The 5,812-nt window shown below is 40.1% G+C and overlaps 1 pseudogene; it reads right to left on the bottom strand.

Annotated features, from left to right (window-relative positions):
• Positions 1-199: 199 nt before the first annotated feature.
• LOC133859866 (probable UDP-glucosyl transferase 73B6) lies at positions 200-5,021 on the bottom strand (annotated as a pseudogene).
• Between the last annotated feature and the right edge of the window lie 791 nt (positions 5,022-5,812).

The raw sequence follows: 5,812 nt of genomic DNA, 5'->3' as shown, positions 1-5,812 counted from the left end.
TGTGGTAGAATTTTTGTTTAAATAGTAGTAAAAAGTGATTTATGTGATATAAAATATAAAAAAAGTTTGAGATTATTTTATAGAAAAGTGAAAATATCTTATTTTGTAGTTAATTTTTTTAGTTGAATAGTAATAAAAAATAATTGATGTAATATAAAGAAAAGTTGAAAAAAAAAAAAAAGTCAAAATGTTTTGAAGTTTACTTTTTGGTTGAAGTAAAAAAATTACTAAAAAGGGGAAGAAGAAATGGTTGCCCACCCGTTGCTGGGTGAGCTAGGATGCTTCGTTGGTCCACCCAATCTTGTACAACCAACCCTCTCCTTCCCACCCTCTCATTCCATCCATCCGGCGGGACCCATGTCGTTGATCTCACAATCCAGATGAACAGGTGGCCTGCCATCTCCAGCCCGAAAGCAATCTCGTCCATCTGATGCTCCGACAAGTGTGATTGTGTACCGAATGAAACGTAGATCACACCACCGGATCCAGCTTGCTCATCGAGCCACTTGATGTACGAATAGGATTCCTCCTCAGCCCCCACTTATTTTCCAAGCCAATCGTACAATAGAAACGGCCCCACGCAATAGGCCTTGGCCTGGTTGGCGTAGAAGGACTCGAATACACCCGCGTGATCACCTTCAATCGCCTCAAAGCTGTTAACCACAACGCCCCAGCTATTCATATCCGCTTCCCAAGCCTCCAGCGAGAGGCACGTAAAAGTGTCATCCGGATCAGCGTCGACAAGCCCTTCAGCAAGGTCAGCTTTGAGCAAAGTGAATGGAGTTTTCAGATGTGGAAACTCTATCGGATCCAAATCCGACAAAGCCTTAATGGTTGGGGCATGCAAACCAATGGATTTACAAATAGCCATCGGTAAGAGACCCATTCCATGACAGACGATGCGCAGAATTCCAAAACAACGGCACGAATCGAGTGTCCAGCCTAGGACGAAGTCAGAGATTACACAAATGGGGCGACACCCATCGTCAATCATGTCTCGGAGGACTCCCTCGAAAGGTTGTTTCATTTTTTTGGTGGCTTCGATTAAAGGAGCCAGTAGAGCCATTGAAGGAAGGTCGGCAATGTTCTCGCATCCTTGGGGCAACTCTTGAACTCTCGGAAAAGGGATTATTGACAAAGAGATACTTTGGTGCTTAGAGGTTTTCGAAAAGATGAATGGAGCATTTGACGGGGTGGTAATGAGGGTGACCTTCAGGCCACGGTTTGGAATGGCGGTGGAACAGCCATGACTGAAAGCTAATTATCTGTGATCTTAGGGCCTCGCTTTCTATAGAGCTTAAATATATGGGGAATAGGGGCGACGCAGTCTCATGGCTGAGATCTTGCCTTGCCTGTGTGAGAGTGAGGCAGGCCTCACCCTCACGTTCTATGGAGAGCTTAAAATTAATAATGAAATACTTTGAAGATTTGAAATAATGAAATGGTTTTCTCCTTCCCCATACGGCGACGTTGTACGTCTTGTGGAACTAAAATTTAATTACCACGTTCAAGTTCAACGCCGCCGTCATTGTCGAACGCCCATAATTATGAATTGAGAAATGCTACCGACCAAACTTTAATTGTTGGTCCCAAAGTTAAATGAAAAAACAAATTGGAGCTTCGCTGGACGTACGTTCAATGCGAATGCATGTTGGCGTCAAAATTTACTGACGAGAAAGAAATCTAGCTGAGCGCGTCAGCACCCTCCTCAAACTTTGGCATACTGCATGGTTCATCCTTTTAGGATTCTCTTTAAGAGAATTTGTCCACATGAATCTATGATTATGAGAGATCACATCAGATTAATTCCTCTGGTTCTCTTGCATACAAACTTGGGCTCATCTCATTCTCGCATTTGAGCTCTTTGCAAAACAAACCAGTATGGGTTGGGTTCCTTATTTTCGCATCTCTGAAAGGTATTGATAAAGTCAACTCAAATCAGTTGTGGAAGTTTTTTTTTTTATTTTTTTTTTATTTTTTTTAGGCATACGTACTTGATTAAAAGTAGCCAATGGCACCGTCGTCTATCATATCTAAGGCAAAACGCTGTGTTCAACACTTGACGCTATTTGTTTTCAAAAGATTAAAACTACAAGAGATCTAAGAGCACTACCAACAGTTTTTTTAAAACTTTTCCTTAATTTAAGGAACTAAATTACTTTTTAATTTCCAAGCTATTTAAATGCATTTCACAATAGCTTACCTTATTATTAATGAAAATTATTTTATGAAAATTTAAGTTTCGCCCCAATTTTAATATTGTAACTTTCCCTATATCTTTTCAATTACTATTTGTCCCACATTGATAAGCGATGAGTATTTTGTGTATTTTTTAAGCATTTATCTTACTCTTAACTAGATTGAATTTTGAATACACTCAAGCTAATTGTGTAACCCAATGTAAAGCACTGACCGTTGTACACTTGCGTGTTGCATAGACACACTTAACACGTGTGCATCGTTGCACACGAGCCACAAGCTTATTATTTAAACATCTCTGGCTTGTATGCAGCATTATCTAGTATTTTAATGACTCCATCTTTTGTGCTTCTGTCAATGAGTTTTGTATAGGAAGTTTACGCGTTTGAAACAGCTCTTTTTTTTCTTTTTCATTTTTTTTTCTTTCTTTTTGAACAGATAGCATGTGCTATTATTAATGCAGAAAAGGCCCGAAGGCTTACAAATTGAGATTAGAGGGACAAGACTCCCTACACTCTAAGCCAGAAGGATCTGACTTAAAAAACAGTTGTCTAGACAGAACACCAACCTCACAAGAACAACATTTGAACCTCTCTTTATAATAACATATACTCTAACAAAAGAGGGTCGATCTAGCTATAAGCCAATAGATATTCCAGTAAAAATTAAGTAATACAAAGATAGATTGTGATTGGAGAAATAAAGGGAATACACAAACACAACATACAGAAAATCTCAACCCAAGCCGGTGGCAAGGGACAATGTCTTCGTTGGAAAACGGTGCGCGTAGGACACGCGCTGTCCCCGGAGTCACCCTGCAACAAATCGGTCCCCATATCCCCGGGCACCACCATTGCAGGGCTAGAAAAGACAGAGCGCGGCCATCACGAGTGCCCAAGGAGAAAAGGATCCCTAGCGCGTGATGGTCACGCGCCGGTCACTGATGACCAGCACGGCCAATGCAAGGGATAGCAAGACTGGAAGACGATGGTGAACTCGACTGAGGGGCGCATGTCTCATAGACGCCGACGAAAGAGCGTAGATCTACCCTAAAAAAATAGAGATGAAGATGAAAATCTAGCCAAGCCCTCCACAGGCAACACGAACCAGAGAAGCATCTCCCCGCTGGACATCTCAAAGAGAACCTTCCTGTCAGAACAAAAAGAAAAGAAACCAAAAAAACATAAACACAAATCTCTACAGTCCTAAAGGCTGGAAGAGACCTAACCTCCACTGGTACACACCATGGAGGGACAAAAAATACTCCATAACCTTAAAAGGGCTAGGAGGTATCACCATCGGGAGGAGGGAGGCGTAGAGCCTCCCCCTGACGAAACAGTTCTTGATTGAATTATCCAAACAACAACCACAAAACCAAAATATTACATCACATGATCCAGTAAGTTTCCATTGCTTTAAATCTGGACTTCAAAATATACCAGCTTTTTTCTCCTTTTTTTTTTGTGGTCTCGCAATCCGTGGTGGCCGTTAGAATATATTACAAATATATTCTAAATATAATATTATTGATTTATATTTTTTAGTCTAAGTTGATTTGTGTTTCCTAGTATAAGTTGATTTAGGTTTAAATATGATGCCTATGTATAAACAATCAAGTCAATGAGCACAATGTAGCCTTTTGGGCTTTACTCTGTGGACATAGGTCATAGACTGAACCACGTAAATTCTGTCTCTTTTCTCGTTCTTGTTTCTGCTATTATTCTATTTTAGATTTATACACAAATCTCAATAGTAGTGACTCTTTTACCAACAGTACATGTCTCTTAATATTTTTTTAGCTCTTCTTCCAATTGGCCTCAAATTAAAAATGTTTTAATGCCTGAGAAATGATTCGTTTCTTTCTCTTGTTCTTCTCCCATCTTTTTGCTTTTCAAAAGTTATGAATGATTCCAATCTGAATTTTGTTTTGTTACAAACGATGAACAAGTCTATCATCATTGTGGAAGACCTCAATCGGTTTCTGACAGAGAAATCAACGGTTGTAAACTTGTTCGTCGATGTTCATATCAATTTTCCTCTTTGTAATTTTTTGGCATTCAAAACGTTGGTCAATAGCTACTTAGAGCACTCCCATCAGTTTTCCAACCATTTTCCCTATATTTAGAGAACAAACTGTTTTTTGCTTCCCTATAAAAAAACACCCCACAATAGATTCCCTTAATTTTTCCTATATCAATTAAATATTATTTCTTACTCATATTTTATTCTTTTTTTCTATTTCATACTTTTTTAATTCTACCAACCAACTATTTCTTCTCTCTCTTGCACTCTTGTCTTCTCTGTCTCATGCTCACACCAGAAGCAAGAACTCAACCCCCCTTCCCCCTTTTTTCGAAGAACATGAATTGCAGAACCTTTCATCCATAAGAGGTCTGATTACGAATCCACAGAACCAACAAAGAACTTGCAAGAACCGATGATTTCTCAGAAAACCAATCAATAACCAGAGCTCAAAGACCGAAAACCTCTCATTTCCTTCTCAATTCTCACCATCTATCCACACACCACGATGGCCACATGCCTCCTCATTCCCACCCCCTACACTCCGAAATTCCATCACTCTCCCCCCCTAAAATCACATGCTCCTCCCTCGCGACACAGTCCCAATTCGCCAAGCGGCGACCCATGAAGTCAGGCTGATCGGAGAAATATTTGCAGATCGGCTCTCGAGGATGAACTCTGGGAGACGGCGAGACCTTTGAGTGGCGAACCTTCGCCAACAAAACCGGGGACAACAACTCGGTCCGTGTGGGAGGGCCCTCAAACCTTCTCTTGGCCGACGATGGCCTTTCCACGGTCATAGCCAAGCCCAATGGCCCCACTGGTGATCAGTTCCTCTCATCCTCGCTTGGCCGCTGGTAGAACCACACCGTCGGTCTTCAATCGTCGACGGATTCGTTGTAGAAGGTGAAGCTGTGCAGGTGACAAGGTAGAGGAGGGAACTAATGAAAGTGGAAATGGGGATGTGTGAAGGTGAGAGAAAGAGTGATTTTTTTCATTAAAAAAAGTGATTGGGAAGCTACATACATTGGGTAGCACTGTAGCTTCCCAACCAAAATATGTAAAATTAGGGTGTCTATTGTGGGTCAATTTTTCCTAAATGTAGGGAAGGGAACCAACATAGGAAGATTAATGGGAGTACTCTTATGGCTCAAGGATCACAAGTTTTTCTCTTAGGAAGCTGATGATTGCGAATTAGAACTCACCAAGCCGCGCTATAAAATTGGTCATTATGGAGTTGCAAACAGACAGTGACCAGAGGGGTGTCAGCAAGATCGAGTTGCGGTTGGAAAATAACGCCACCCCAAACACCCATCTTTTTTTAAAAACCAAAAACAAAAAAAAATGAAATAAAATTACTTTATTTACTTAAAAAAAAAAAAAAAAAAAAAATTTTTAATTAAAAAATAATAATTTTTTTTTGAATTATTTTTTGTAATTGAAAAATAACACGTGGCAGGGGTATTATGGAGATATTTCACAAAAATTAGCCTTTTTCAAATGTCTTGGTAGTTTAGGGGGTAAGAGTATAAGTCTTGGCAGTTTGAAGAGCCATTCGAGAAAATAGTGGTAGTTTGGGAAGCTAAATTGT

This window comes from Alnus glutinosa, chromosome 1 (assembly GCF_958979055.1).
Source record: "Alnus glutinosa chromosome 1, dhAlnGlut1.1, whole genome shotgun sequence".
In the NCBI taxonomy this organism is placed as follows: Eukaryota; Viridiplantae; Streptophyta; class Magnoliopsida; order Fagales; family Betulaceae; genus Alnus; species Alnus glutinosa.
The sequence above is the reverse complement of the archived record's forward strand: the minus strand, read 5'-3'. Positions and strand labels throughout refer to the sequence as shown.